This window comes from Elephas maximus, chromosome 14, assembly GCF_024166365.1.
Source record: "Elephas maximus indicus isolate mEleMax1 chromosome 14, mEleMax1 primary haplotype, whole genome shotgun sequence".
Lineage (NCBI taxonomy): Eukaryota > Metazoa > Chordata > Mammalia > Proboscidea > Elephantidae > Elephas > Elephas maximus.
In genome coordinates this window covers 30,265,283-30,281,319 of record NC_064832.1, presented here as the reverse complement: position 1 = coordinate 30,281,319, position 16,037 = coordinate 30,265,283, and the positions used below count along the sequence as shown (strand labels likewise).

The 16,037-nt window shown below is 44.1% G+C and overlaps 1 protein-coding gene across 3 annotated transcripts in view; it reads left to right on the top strand.

The window, feature by feature from the left end:
* CYSLTR2 (cysteinyl leukotriene receptor 2) overlaps positions 1-16,037 on the top strand; it is a 215,424-nt gene that overhangs the window by 66,544 nt on the left and 132,843 nt on the right. Inside the window, exon 3 of one of the 3 annotated variants that reach the window (XR_007513057.1) lies at positions 3,110-3,200. The exons of the other annotated variants lie outside the window; for them this stretch is intronic. The gene's annotated coding sequence lies outside the window, so the exon portion shown is untranslated. The remainder of the gene's footprint in view (positions 1-3,109; positions 3,201-16,037) is intronic. 3 annotated transcript variants of the gene reach the window in all.

Sequence of the window (16,037 nt, the reverse complement as noted above, 5' to 3'; positions counted from 1 at the left end):
CTAGGTGTTAAGGAGAAAGAAAAAGAAAGGAAAAGAAAAAAATAACTGAATTGGGGGTTTGTAGGTGGGGGTGGGATGGACCTGGCAGTGGCAGGTTGGCGTGCTGGTGACACTCTATGCATGGTGGCACTTTGAGGACTGGTAGGAAGCGGAGAGTTGGTGTATGTGGCTAGGTAGGAGGGAGAAAGAAAAGTAAGGAAGGAAAAAAGTGAAAAAAAAAATAATGGCAGCATGGTAAAAACCAAAAAAAAAGGCAGCATGGTAGGGGATGTCAAATGAGGATGGGACAGACCCAGGTACTGGTGGAAAGGGAGAGGAGGTGGCTGATTGTGCTAGGCGGGATGGAGAAAGAAAAAGAAAGGAAAAAAAAATAATGGCAGCATGGCTGGAGCCAGTGGGTAGGTGTGGGGTGGACCTGGGGTGATGAAAGGTTGGTGGACAGCAGGGGCTGGTGGAAAGAGGGTGAAGTGGTGTACCGGGTTAGGTGGGAGGGAGAAAGAATAGGAAGAAAGGAAAAAAAATATGTGATTCTGTTGGGGTGGGTGAGTGTGGACAGGGTGAACCTGGGGGTCAGTAGGGAGGGGAGATGGCATACAGGGTAGGTGGGAAGGAGAAAGAAAAGGAAAAAAGAAAACGAAAAAATTGTGATGGGGCAGGAGCTGGTGGGTGGAGGTGGGGTGGATTTGGAGTGGGAGCGGGCCAGTGGCTCTCTAGCCATGGCAGTGCAGCAGGGACTGGTGGGAAGGGAAAAGGTGGTTTATGGGGCTAGGTGGGAGGGAGAGAGAAAAAGAAAAAAAATGGTGGCATGGTGGAGGCCCTTGAGCAGGGGCAGGGCAGACTTGGGAGATGGTGGGAAGGGAGACGGCGTGGTACACAGGGCTAAGTGGGAGGGAGAAAGAAAATAAGGAAAACAAAGAAAAAATAGTGGAATAGTGGGGCCAGCATGTGGGGGCAGGGTCAACCCAGAGGCTGGTATGGAGGGGAGGTGGCATATGAGGCTAGATGTATGGGAGAAAGAAAAGAAAGAAAAAAAATGGCGGTATGACAGGAGCGGGCAGGAAGGGGGGGGAGTTGGTGTATGAGGCTAAGTGGGAGGGAGAAAGAAAAGGAAGAAAAAGAGAAAGGGGGAAAAAAGCAGCAAGGTCAGAGGGGTGAGGTGCACCTGGTGGTTGGGGGTGGAGGCTTGTATTGTGGACCTCAGTGGTGGGGGCTGCTGGGTTGGGGGCATTCTTGCTTCTTCTCACCAGAAGGGTGAGGGATGGGAATGTGTGGATTCCTGGTTACCAGGTGCTCTGTCTCCTGTTGGGAGCTCCGTGAAGTCACCTTCCTATATAGTCTCTGTCTGGGGCCATTGCTGGCTGTTTCCACATGGCGATGCTGTGCCATGTGAGTTGGCAGGGGGCCTCCACTCTGTATCTCTCTTCCTTCTGTCTTTTCCACCAGTTTCTTCTTCGATTCAGTATTTGATCTAGTTCTTTATCCCTTCATTTGATGCTCAGGTTTCCAGGGTTGACAGTTGTATCTGTTTTTACGCAGTTTTTTGCATCTTTGCTGCAGGGGAATGGCGTGGTGTCTTTCTGGGGTGCCATGTGGGCTCTGCCTCCTTATTGTTGAGTTTTAAGAGTTCTTTGTACATTTTGGACACAAATTATTTACCAGATACAGGGTCACTATGAGTCAGAATCAACTTGACAGCAACGGGTTTTTTTTTTGTTTTTTTTTTTTGGTGTTTTCTAAATCTTACTCTCAGTCTATGATTTTTCTTTTCAATCTCTTAACAGTGACTCTCACAAAACAGAAGTATGTTAATTTTAATAAAGTCCAATTTATGAATTTATCTTTCATGGCTTGTGCTTTTGGAATTGTATCTAAAAAGCCATTGCCAAAATCACCTAGATTTTCTCCAGTGTTACCTTCTAAATGTTTTATAGTTTTGCGTTTATATTTGGGTAAATATATTCCATTTTGACTACATCTCATTACACCTGATCCATTTTGAGTTAATTTGCGTGACAGGCGTGAAGTCTGATTAGATTCACTTTTTTTTGTTCCAGCATCATTTGTTGAAGAGACCTTTTTGTCTTTTTGCTCTACATTCTGAGAGATTTTCTCATCACCAACAGAAATCCCTTTAAGTTATCCATCTTGAGTCCGAGTAGTTAAAAAAACAAAAACAAGAGAAACAAACAACAAAATGGCACTATCTCAGCCACGGGATGAGTGGATCCATGGCTTCATCACCTTCCTTTAGTGCTTCAGCATCAACAAGCATTTCTATCAACACCTCATGGTCATTATGTGGCCTCTACCCAGCTGGCCTCCACCCTACTTCCTACTCTGTGCTTAGTCACACTTGCAGATATTTTCTAGGGATGAAAATTCCAGGGTGTGGAGAAAATTGTTGATTTAAATCCAGCCCAGATATAGGGCCTTAGACTTCCTGTCACAGGGCATTGCTAAAAGACAGGAAAGGGCGCTCGTAGACTCATGGATAGTTTAATAGTTCTAAGCATAGACAGTCTTAGTTCAGGTTCTGGCTCTGCTTCTTATTAGCCGTGAGACCTTGGATAAGACATTTAAACCCTTCTTGCCTCAGTTTCCTTATCTCTAAAGTAGAGGTAATAATAGACACTTCTTCATAGGGGCGTTTGAGAATTAAATGGCTTATTTTATACGAAAGGTTTAGAACAATACTTGACACACAGGAAGAACTGTAAACACACCTGCTGTTGTCATTACTACCTGACTAAGCATCTGAATCATCACAGACTCAAAATCAAACTTTCAGTCCCTTATGCACCATCATTGTTCACCTGAAGACAAGCCGGGGCTGGAACCTCAGGAGTGGTTGAGTAAGTTCAGTTCTTCAACCCTCACCAGTTTCACATTTCAATGCTAATGATACCTGCATCAATGATAAGTGGAAGAGCGTACACTGGTTTAGCAATCCATTCAATTTTTTTTAATTGTGAGAAAAATATATATAAAACAAAACATTTGCCAATTCAGCATTTTTAATATGTACAATTCAGTGGCGTTGATTACCTTCATTTTGTTGTGCAACCATCACCACTAATCCTTTTCCAAATTATTGCACCAACATGAACAGAAACTCAGTGACAAGCATTGAATTTAGATGGTTTCCCAGAAGCATCAGGACTCCAACTAACTGGTCGCAGGAACCAGGGCTGCTGAGTAAGGTAACCATTTGATTTTGCTGCCTCTGTACTAGGCCAAGAAAACTAAATCTATGTACTGGGGAAACATCTGGTCCTTCCGCCCTAACCTAACCCCACTCCCATGCTTTGTCCCTATCACTTCACCACCCCCACCACCTCTGGTCCCAGCTCCCACCTCCAAAAGCAATGTTACCGAAACCCCTACCTGTTTCCCCAGGAAAAGACTCTGGTTTTCACAATTAGAATCTGAACTTCTATTATGTTCAGAGACTGACAAGCTCCCAAGGGTGTGGGATCCAGTCCATAGTATTAAGTTAAAAGAAAATAATACTCCTCTTTATAATACCATCTAGCAACCAGAAAAAGTAAATTTATTAGGGAGACATTCTGGGAGAAAAAAGTAAAACAATTTTGTGAGGAGTTCTTAGATTTTTTCAAAATTTCTCTAAAGGCTTTTCTTTTCTCCCCACTCCTAATATATCTCTTTTGTACTCTGAATTTGGAGTATAATCGAAATCTCTAGGCTTGATTGCTGGAAGAAAGACACAGCCAATTTAGGGTGTATAAAACACGGGTCTCTCAGAAATTGTGGCTAACTCTTAGTTCCTGGTAGCAAGGTCTCAAAGAAAGGAAAGTGTGTTGATCCTTTAAAAAAGCCTAGAGGAGCAGTTTGAACAGCTTAGTAAGGCCAAGACTCTTGGAAGCTTTGTGTGGGAACTCATCACTTGATCTTTAGGACACAAGGAGGTGATGATGATGGTGATGATGTTGGTGTATCGTGCTTGCATAAAGCCTTTCATCTGTAGGCCTCAAAGTGCACTACAACCACTAATTAATTCTGAAACCAAGTTAGGCAAATACCATTATCTGCAACTGACAGGCCAGGAATCCAGGCAGGAGGACATTAAGCTCTGTGCCCAAGGCTATCTGAAAGTGATAATGAAAAGTCCCTGTCTCCCTACTTTCCACTGACCACCCTAGAGGTAGACATAGAAAGGCTTTCTTTTATGCCCTTCTAAGTAGTTTTTGAATCATTATCCAGTATGAGGCACTGCAGGAATACAAAAATTACCACAGAAGGCAGCAAGTGATTAAGCGTCAAAATGGAATGTAAAGAAAAAACATTGGGGATGGAAGAGATGGATGAGGGTCTGAGAAGGCTTTGAGCAGGAGGAGGCTTGAATTAGGATTCAGAGCTTGAATTCCGGTGGGAAACTGTTATCAGAGGTCATCTGCTATGGGCTCAGAGCATCCTTGCACATTCCTGCTGGGTCTGCCAAGAATGCAAGCCCCTGACGCTTTTTTTTTAATTTTTGTTGTTGTTGAGAATATACACAACAAAACATCCATCAATTCAACAATTTTTACATGTACCATTTGGTGACAATGATTACATCCTTCAAGTCGTGCAACCATTCTCATCCTCCTTCACTGGGTTATTCCACCTCCATTACCATAAATTCAATTCCCCTGCTAAGGTTCCTATCTAATCTTTCCAGTTGCTATTGCCAATTTGATTCCATATACATAGGTCTTAAAAGAGCATAATGTGCAAGGCAGACTTTTTTTTTTTTTTTACTAGTTTAATTAAATTATTATTTGGTTTTAAGAAGACTTTGGGGGATATTTTTGGTTTAAGGTTTAAAGATTATCACAGGGCAACAGTTTTAGGAGTTCATCCAACCTTCATGGCTCTAGGAATTTAAAATTTGAATATGAAATTCCATTCTGTATTTCTCCCCCTTTTGATCAAGATTCTTCTATAGAATCTTTGATCAAAATGTTCAGTAATGATAGCTGGGCACCATCCAGTTCTTCTGGTCTCACGGCAAAGGAGGCAGGTGTTCATGGAGGCAGTTAGCCTCCTTCCTCTGTTGCTCCAGGTGAATAGAGACCAATTGTTGTCCTGACTACTCTTTACCTTGGCTTTTCTCAGTGTTGTGCTTACAGTGAATAATCTCAAGGGACAAGGTAGCATCTGCCCCAGACAAGCAGCAGACTGGCTTACCACCTGCTAAAAAAGAGGTGAATTCCCCAAGCTCAGGGTTCCTCCCCTATATTGCAAACCTCTATGGGCACAGCATTTACCTGGGCCCTCTGTCTCCCAGGTGGGACTGGAAGGAAGGGAAACGATGCAAATATGATGCTCATACTGCTGGTTAGCTGTGAGCTACGGAGCCCTTTGTCTATGACACAGGAGTCTCATGTTTTCTGTCAGCATCCATGAAACCACAACAGGCTAACCCACTAGCTCGTTCATACGTACCCATTGCCGTCAAGTCAACTCCGACTCATAGTAGAACTGACCCATAAAGTTTCCAAGGAGAGCCTGGTGGATTAAAACTGCTGGCCTTTTGGTTAGCAGTGGTAGCACTTAACCACTACACTACCAGGGTTTCCTACTAGCTTGTAAATAGGGTAAAATCTAAGCCCAGAGCTGACAGGAACAGGCTGAGTAGTATCAGGTGTGCCTGTTCTGTATGTCTGAAGCACCTATTACTCCCCAGCCATGACATTGAACAGCTTCCAGTGTTATGACTTGTTTAATTTCTATATCCCCCTTCAGGCTAGAAGCTTTGGGAAGGAAAGGATATTGTATTTCTTGTGCTTAGAAAAATGCTTGACATATAGTAGGTTTTCCTTAAGTATTTATTGAAAAGGTAAATACATGAATATAGCCTGTTTAGAGGGTACAGAATAAACGAGTCCATCAGCAGGAGAGAGTTTTGTAGGGGGAGAGAGACCGTCCCCCTCCATGTCACCTCTGAGGTTCCTCCCCACCCCTGGGACGGATGTACTCACCCACAGCCGAGGCAGCTTCTCGCTGCATTCACACTTCCCTTTACAGAGCTCACTGAGGAAAAGGAAGAGACATAGCACATTGATGTCTTAATATGGAATGATTTTTGGAGCTTCTACTTCTGTTCCTAACCTGGAGGCAGAAGTGTGGATGGTATGCATAAACCACTATAATCAACTTAGAGGCAAGAACTATGGCTTACACTGTTGCATCACCTACAATGCCCAGCATAGAGTCTAGCCATGTTGTTGTCAACTGCCATTGAGTCAGCCCCCAACTCATGGTGAGCCAATGCATCCCACACACAACAGGATTGGACTGTTGTGATCCATAGAGTTTTCATTGGCTGGCTTTCAGAAGTAGATTATTGGGCCTTTCTTCCTAGTATGTCTTAGTCTGGAAGATCTGCTTAAACCTATTCAGCATTGCAGCAACATGTAAGCCTCCACTGACAGACGGGCGGTAGCTACATATGAGGTGCATTAGCTAGGAATTTAAACCAGATCTCCCGCATAGAAGGCAAGAAATCGACCACTGAAACACCACTGCCTCCGGAATCTAGCTACAGGTCTTTATAATTTTGGTTATTTCTTGATCCAAAAAAAACCCCAACCAATTGCTGTCAAGTCGATTCCGACTCATGGCAACCCCAGGTGTTACAGAGTAGAACTGTTCCATAGAGTTTTCTTGGCTGTAATCTTAATGAAGGGGCCCTAGTGGTGCAGTGGTTAAAAGCTCAGCTGCTAACTGAAAGGTCAGTAGTTTGGATCTACCAGGCACTCCTTGGAAACCTTGTAGGGCAGTTCTACTCTTGTTCTATACGGTTACTATGAGTTGGAATCGACTCAACAGCAAAAGGTTTTTTTTTTTTTGGCGGGGGGAATCTTAATGGAAACAGATCATCAGGCTTTTCTTCCGCAGCACCACTGGATCCATTCGAACTGCCAACCCTTAGGTTAGTAGTCGAGCACAACCTGTTTGAGCCACGCAGGGACCTTCTTAATTGATAGTCCTATTCTTTTGCAAAGAGAAGAAATATTTCTCTTTTATCTAAAGTCTATTTAATTAGTTTAATTTTTCTTTTCCGAGAAAGAACTTAGGGAGTGTGGCAGAGACAGTTATCTGACCACCAATGACTTGTGTTCCTTTTCCCTAGTGTAGAGTTGTTGGGAAGTGGCAGTCCAGCTGGGGGCAATATATCCTGGTAGCTTTTCATCTAGGTGACTACTTCTGGCCAATGGAGTGTGAAAGAAATGATGCATGGCATTTCCGGGCTGAAGTAGTTAAGTGTTTGATGTGCTTCCCACTTTTCTACCTCATGTAGTGACTATAGGGCTACATGCTGATTATGGCAGAGCTATAAGATATAAAGAACCTGGGTTCCTGTGTCTCCATTTAGGAGGAAGAACCAAAGAACACCCACATTAGACTTAGGGTAAGTGAGAGGTGAACTTTTCTCATATTGAGATTTTCGGTCATTTGTTACTACAGTTAGCCTACTCTGACTAATCCAGGGAGACTTTGGGATACATCCAATATAATAAACAATGACCTGGAGATGAGGAAATTAGGACAAAAGGAAAGCAAGGGTAGGAAAACAAGAAGAATTCAAGTACTAAGTAAGCACAGAAAATGCACGCTAGAAGGTACTATACAAGTTGCTAGAAATGAGTAACAAATTTGGCTTTTAGCTTCCTTGCATCCAAAGCAAAGAGGGAAATGCTATGAGTTACAAGACTCAACAATATCCAGATGAGAAAATATGCTGACTCTCAGGAGAAGTGCACATTTTTCTGGTTCTTCAAACTGAGGGACCTTTCCCCTAAGAGCCCTGGGAAAGGGGATTGAAACTGTCAGCCACATGGGTCACATCCTCAATAGCATGCTACAGTGACATTGTTGTAGTGGATACAACTTCCCTTGATGCAACAAGTATCAGAGTATGAAAAGGTAGTTCAGAAACAGCACTTTTATGAGAGGCCGAGAAATCATGCTGCACAAAAGCAGCTTTCAGATGGTCTGGCTTTATCCAGCCTCCAAAGACCCCCAAAGAATGACTTCCCTCCTCTGGCACAGACTGAGGTTTACCGCTTGTGAATCAAAACTGCATTTGCTTCTGGGTGAGCCATGACATACAAACACAACCACACCAATCTGCAAGAAAACAACCTGTTCCACTGGACCGATGCCCTGGTTGCCTCCTCCTCTGGCCAGATGTGCCAGAGGGCAGTCCAACCCCTGACTTGATGTGAATTGAGAAAGATCCCCTGCCCTGCCCTGGTTGTTTGGGTGTCTGGCCTTCATCCAGTTTCCACATCTCAAGAGCTGCGGTGGGAAGGGCTTTAAGGCTGCACCTACTGAAATCACCTTCAGTTCCCTGAGGCACACAGGTGTGGATGAGCCACCTCAGCCATAATTCCCTGAGCGAGGACTCCAGCCAGGTCAGCAGAAAAGGAGAAGGGGTGGTAGTTGCACAGTGTGGAGAATGTAGCTGATGCCACTAACCATACATGTGAAAGTGGTTGGAATGTTTTGCTACGTTTATCTTACCACAATAAAAATTGAAAAAAAAAAAAAAAATGAAAGAAAAGGGGGAAAACTCCTTTTTATTCCGGCCAGTGGTCAAGTTGTCAGGGTTTGTGGAGCAATTAAATGTTTCACATACCTGCCCTGCCAAGGCATCTCAGGGTGAGGATGGTTACATCTCAAATTCCTAATCCCTTCTGAGCCAAGCAGAAGCCCTGTGGCATAGTGGTTAAGTGCTAAAGCTGCTAACCATGAAGGTCAGGAGTTCAAACCCACCAGGCGATCCTTGGAAACTCTATGGGGAGTTCTACTCTGTCCTATAGGGTTCCTAGGAGTCGGAATCGACTCAACAGCAACAGGTTTGGCTTTTTGGTCTTCTGAGCCAGGTGCTCCCCACCACAGGGAGGGACAACATATTTCCTTCCGAGGGAAGCAGCCCGCTGTTCTTGGGAGAGCCATGCACCATGGGGAACGGCTTGACTTGTCTCCCAGAAACCACATCCTCCGTTTGACCAGTGGGAAAGAGAGGTGGACACATGCCCACGACGTCAAGGCCATTCTCACTCATGTCCACTTCTCTCGCCTTTCTTCTGCCTTCCCTTGCTCCCTTTAAGCACAATGGAAATGCACACTGACTATAACCATGGGTATTGATATTACTAGTGATTTTTATTTACAAGGCTGATATCAACAGGCTGCAATATCTTCATCTTTTTATTTTTAACATTATCCATATTTTTATTAAAAAAATTACTTGTTAATAACTATCTTTGGGTGGTGAGATTACATTTTGGTATATAGCTGTAATCTATCAGCATCATCAACATTTTTCTGTCAGTAGATACAGAATTGCATTATGATTTATAATAGCCAAATAGTTTTCCAGGGCACGAGTATCCTATACTTCATTTAACTCCCTGTTGTTGAATATGTAGGCGTGATACATATCCTTGTACAAACCAGTAAACCAGTTGCCGTTGAGTGGGCTCCATGTGTATCAGAGTAGAACTGCGCTCCATAGGGTTTTCAATGGCTGGTTTTTTGGATGTAGATCACCAGGCCTTTCTTCCAAAGCACCTCTAGGTGGACTCCAACCTCCAAACTTTCAGATCGCAGCTGAGCATGTTAACCCTCTCCACCACCCAGGGCCTCCTATCCTTGTACACTCAATTATTATCTTATGTAATTATTTTGTTGGTATAAATCCTTAAAAATGGAATTTCTGAGTCAAAAAGAATGTATATTTTAAAACCTCCCTCCCCCCTATGTTTTTGTCTTCTTGTTTGAAGTGTTCCATGGGGTCATTCTTTTACTTGACAAATGTTTGTGGAGCCACTACTCTGGGCCAGTCCAGGGAGTTGGCACAGCAAAGTTGGTTAAGAGCACGGGTTTCTGGCTCGACAGATGTAGATTTGATCCCATTGGATGTTATAGCTGTGTGACTTTTGGCAAACCCACAGCCTTGCTAAGCCGCAGTTTCCTCAGTGCTTGCCTGTGACGTCTAGGAGAGCTGATGTACGCAGAGTGCTCCCTGTAGTGCTTGGTAGGTAGAAAGCTCTGAGTAGTAGGAACTGAGGATGCTACTGATAAGTGTCGTTTTTCCCCAATTCCTGCACCTAGAAATCAGATTCCTGGTCTTCAAGGAATGGAATCACTTCGTTATGGTTTTTTACACAAGAAAAAGCCTTCTCTGTCTTCTTCTGAAAATGTGTGAAGACATAGATTAATTTTTCTAAAGATGGCAAAATAAAATTGGTTTACTTTAAGAACTTGGGTGAATTCTAGATTCTCTTTCAGATCGCAAAGGAAATCACGGATATCTGGAAACCAAACCAAAATAAAAAACCAAAGTAAGAATCAAAACTCTAAGTGAAAGCAATCCCTGTGTCTTATCTCTTTGATAGCTTGTATTCTTTGGAGCTCCTTCCAAGACCTTTAATTCTTACAGTGGGATGACATTTTTCCTTTTCAACTAATTTCGCATTCCCATCCACAGCCCATCATGGGGATGGTACAGGATGGAGCAGTGTTTTGTTCCATTGGACATGGGGTTACCATGAGTTGGGGGTTGACTTGACGGCAGCTAACAACAATAATGGTTTCTAACCATTATCATCCCTAAAGTTCACCAAACCTTCCTGGGTCTGACCCACTGAGGAAGTCCCAGGCATGGTGGCTTCCTGGCTGGGTAGTCAGGGTCTCATCCTAGGGGCGTAGGTTATCCTGGATGGTACCTGGTCTTGCTGCTGCTGAGGCATAGGATGTAGGTTTAGACCTTGCAAGTTACCTCCTGAGAGCCTTACATGCCCGTCTCTGGCATGTCTGGGGTTAATCCTCTAGAATACTCTGTTTATTGAGGGGTAAGAGTGGTAAGTAAAAATGTCACTGAACATAGAAGGTAGTCCTTTCCTCTTCCCTCGTTCTCTCATCCCGTGACTTACAGAGCACACGGTCAACACCCCCATTTTAGGGCAGGTTACAGCTGAATACGGCTGCTACCCAAGAGGTCGGCAGTTCGAATCAGCCAGGCGGTCCTTGGAAACTCTATCGGGCAGTTCTACTCCATCCTATAGGGTCACTATGAGTTGGAATTGACTCGACGGCAGTGGGTTTTGTTTGGTTTTTGGTTAGGGCTGAGTTTTCCAGTTCAACTTTTCAGTGCCAGGACCAAAGCACTGGTTTTGGGACACTGAAACCGAAGTAAAATAAACACCATCCCTACCTGGGTACCAGGCTCTTGGTTTTACCATCAGAAAATAGGACACCGGTCGTGTGGGCCATGGTAGCTAAGGATTGAGCCTGGAATAAGCCAATGCCAGAATAAGCCAGTCTATGTCCTTGACAAGTGAAGAAATAGGGCACAGCTACGGCACTGGGTTTTTTCTCGGTTTTAAGACCACCCAGTGTTATGCAGTGTGGACACTTGTCTCCTGTAGATTCAACCACAGAATGAGTGTGTCTTTATTAATTTACTCAACTGCTGTTTTCTCAGTCCATCTTTCTTCCTGCAGAAGTGCCCATGTTGGTGTTTCCTATACATTGCCATCTGTCAGTTTGTTGTGCTGTGGTGGCTTGTGTGTTGCTATGATGCTGGAAAAAATGCCACTGGTGTTTCAAATACCAGCAGGGTCACCCATGGTGGACAGGTTTCAGTGGAGCTTCCAGACTCAGACCGACTAGGAGGAAATGACTGGTGAGCTACTTCTAAAAAGTAGCCAATTAACACCTTAAGGATCACATCAGAATAATATCTGATATAGTGTTGGAAGATGAGCCCCCTAGGTTGGAAGACACTCAAAACACGCAGTGGCAACAACAATGGATTTAAGCATACCAACGACTGTAAAGATGGTACAAGACTGAGCAATGTTTCATTTTGTTATTCATGGGGTTGCCATGAGTCGGAGCCAACTCCGTGGCAACTAACAACAACAACATATTTTGTAAACAAATAGAGCTGGGGGCTGTTTTGCTTATGTTCAGGGAAATGTCTTTTGAATATGGGTGTTTAATCAATAACTGCTTGTCTTTAGTGGTGGAGAGGATTTATTCTTTCCTGGAGAGGTATCATGAATTGAATTATGTCCCCTCAAAAATACGTGTATCAACTTGGTTAGGCCATGATTCCCAGTATTGTGTGGCTGTCCTCCATTATGTAATTGTAATTTTATGTTGAGAGGATTAGGGTGGGATTGTAACACCACCTTTTCTCAGGTCACCTCCCTGATCCAAGGTAAAAGGAGTTTCCCTGGGGTGTGGCTTGCACCACCTTTTACCTCTCAAGACATAAAAAGGAAAGGGAAGCAAGCAGAGAGTTGGGGGCCTCATACCGCCAAGAAGGCAGCACCGAGAGCAGAGAGCATCTTTGGGCCTGGGGTCCCTATGCCTGAGGAGCTCCTTGACCATGGGAAGATTGAGGACAAGGACCTTCCTCCAGAGCCAACAGAGACAAAAAGGCTTCTCCTGGAGCTGATGCCTTGAATTTGGGCTTTTAGCCTTCTTTACTGTGAGGAAATAAATTTCTCTTTGTTAAAGCCCTCCACTTGTGGTATTTCTGTTATGGCAGCACTAGATGACTAAGACAGAATTTGGTACCTAGAGCAGGGTGCTGCTCTAAGATACCTAAAATGTGGAAGCAGTTTTGAAACTGAATGGAATCAGGAACCACAGCAGCAGAGGACCAGCACAAGAGAGAACCTGCAGCAGCAGAGAACCAACAACGGCAGAACCAGGAGACCAGCACGAGACAGCACTGGAGCCAACCCAAGGACCCAAGGAGTGAGAGAGCCAAGTGCCTGCATGCAGGAGGCTTCTTGGCGGAGTGGGGTGCCTCTGGGCACTTACCGGTAGAGCTAGGCTTGCTGACCCATGGAGTGAGAAAGCTGAGTGCCTGTGCACAGGAGGCTTCCTGGCGGAATGGTGTGGCTCTAGGCACTTATTGGTGGAGCTACAGAGCTTTGGAACACTTGCCCCAGCGGGGCAGATGCGGGTGTGAAGCCTGAGGAGCCGAGAGGCCAAGAAACCAAGAAACGGAAGCTGTAGAGACAAGAAACACGAGAAGCTGAGTTGCCTCAGTCTCAAAAGGTATGGCCATAGCCTGTGGTGTTTCTAAGGGTGGAGTCGCCACTCAAATGGATGAAGAGAAGGGTGCACCTAAAGCCGAGGGAGCAAAGCTGCTGTCCCAGTGGGCCTGTAAGGTGGAGCTGAAGCCCAGGGCGGAGAGGCCTCCACTCAGAATCTGGAATGTGGCCAATACTTGCATCTGGAGGGCAAGGCCATTGTATAAATTGTCTCAGAGGGCAGAAAATTATTTTCAAAGCTTTGAGAGCTAATGTAATGTGTTCTGCTGACTTGTTTGGTACCTGTTATGCCTTCTTTCCCTTCGGTTTCTCCCACTTGTAATGGAAATGTCTAGCTTGTGCCTGTTCTGCCATAGTACCATTAAAAAAAATTCTTTTTACAGCCCAGTAAATTTTTACCAAGGAGCCCTGGTGTCTTAGTGTTTAAGTGCTCAGCTGCAGCTGAAAGTTCAGTGGTAAGAACCCTCCAGCCATAAACAATGTGGCAGTCTGCCTCTGAAAATATTTACAGCCTTGGAAGCCCCGTTGGGCAGTTCTACTCATCCCTAGAGGGTAACTTTGAGTCTATGAGTTGGAATCCACTGGACGAAGGCTTTATCATTTTACCAATGCTGCCCTCTGCAGAGCAAAACTAGAATTTCACTTCCAGCAGCAGTTTGTAAAAACTTGCCAGCTGTTTTGAGATGTGGCCTTGAAGACCCAGTGGTCTTCAGTGATCTTCAGACTTATTTGCTCACAATTGTGATCATGTGCCTCCTTGCACATTTTAAAGTTGACTTTAAATTTTTATCATCGGCTTAATAGTTGTACAGCATGTACTTTTCCACACATCTTTTGTGCTTTAAATAGTTCTCGTTTATGGAAAATGTCCTCCATATCCAGACATTGGTTGTTCAATGGTAGAATTCTCACCATCCATGCAGGAGACCCAGTCTCAATTACCCGCCAATGAACTTCATGCACAGCTATCACCCATCTGTCAGTGGAGGCTTGCGTGTTGCTGTGATGCTGAACAGGTTTCAGCAGAGTTTCTGGACTAAGACTAGGAAGAAAGGCCTGGCAATCTACTTCCAAAAATCATCCCAGTGAAAACCCTTTGGATCACAATGGTCCAATATGCAACCAATCACGAGGATGGCACAGGACTGGGCAGCGTTTCGTTCCTTTATGCATGCGGTCACCACAAGTTGGGGCTGATGACTAGTGGGTAGCTAACAATAACAATAACTTTAAGGCAGCTCTTTGCTTAAATTGAGGAGTCAAGAGCCAGGCAAAGCACCAGGCTGAGAATCTCCTGTACTTGAGCTCCAACCTAATAGCCGTGGAATGTGCTTTCCAAAACACCCTCTGCTGTCCCTTCATCTGGCTTGTCCTCACCCTCATCTTTGTCAAAATGCTTTATCTCTCAAGACAAAAATACTATCTCTTGATTACTCCCCAACACAAGCGTCTCTTCTCCCTCTGAATCATTTAACTATGTCTCATGTCCCATGGGGGAGAGAGGGTTAATTTCATTTTCACATTTCCCAGCTGTCTAGCATAAATAGGTACTCAGAAAGTATTGCAGATCCCTGTTTTACCCCCATACTACTGTTATGTGGATTTGTAGAGTATACTTTCTATTACTGGATGGTGAAATAAATACCTGCAAATCAGTTACTATGGAATCACTCCTGACTCCTGGCAACCCCATGTGTGTCAGAACAGAACTGTGCTCCACAGGGTTATAATGGCTGATTTTTCAGATGTAGATTGTCAGGCCTTTCTTTCAAGGCAGCCCTGGGTGGACTTGAGCTGCCAACCTTCTGGTTAGAAGCCAAGCGTGTTAACCATTGGCACCACCCAGGGACTCCAGAAAATAAATACGGAATCTGTTTCCTCAAAGCACGCGCTCCCTTTCATTACCTCTGTGAAGAACAACAGGATGAACACTAAAACCTGGTAATTTCTTCTATAGTTCCAGCAAGAGGTATCATGAGGGTCAGGGACCTGTGGGCACAATCAGGGATTTGGGCATGGATGAAGGCACACCTTTGGATGCCTTTGTAAGGCACTTCCTGGGGCTTCAGGGTCAACAGCCCCGGGTCCAGTGATGTCCTTGCTGTACTGTGTATCAAAGGACAAAACAGGAAACTCGTCTGGGATCCCGCATTTTTTCCCCTCTTACAGGATATATTCTTTTCAAGACCCAGATTCATTTGTTGGTTCAGGTGGTTTTGAAACATGCCACGTACCCAAAGATCTTTGGAAATGTTTCCAAATGTTGTCAAAGACACGGAAACATAAATAGAACAGATACAAAAATAAATAGAAATCAAACTTGATGGTAACTTCCTATGCATACTCCACTCCCTAGCCAAATGTAAGGCTTAATTTTAAATGATGGGTCCTGTACCATTACATAATTGGGAAAAGGCAAATTAAAAAAAATAGAAAAAGGGAAGAAAGAGTTCTACTTACATCATATCTGAATTGATGGGGCCCAAGCTCATTTGGGTATTCACAAATCTGCAAATAAAATAGGAGGATTGTCAGAATGGTTCCTTCAACAAATCAATCCAGGCAAAACAAAAGACCGAGAAAACAGGGGCTGTGTCAATTGTCTTGTACACAATGCATACCTCTGGAAAAATGTGGTTTTATTTTATCCATTAAGAATGTATGCATCTTAGACATCAAATGAGAAAGCAAATTCTTGGATGAAAGGGTACATCATTTTCTTGCCTGGGTCCCTGGGTGTTGCAAACTATTTGCATTCAGCTACTAACCTAAAGGTTGGCAGTTCAAACCCACTCAGCCATGGCATGGAAGAAAGTCCTGGCAATCTGCTTCCGTAAAGATTATAGCCAAGAAAACCTATAGATCTCAGTTCTGCTCTGTAACACTGCGGTCACCATGAGTCAGAACTGACTCAGTGGCAATGGGTTTGTTTTTTGTTTTTTGTTTTTTACC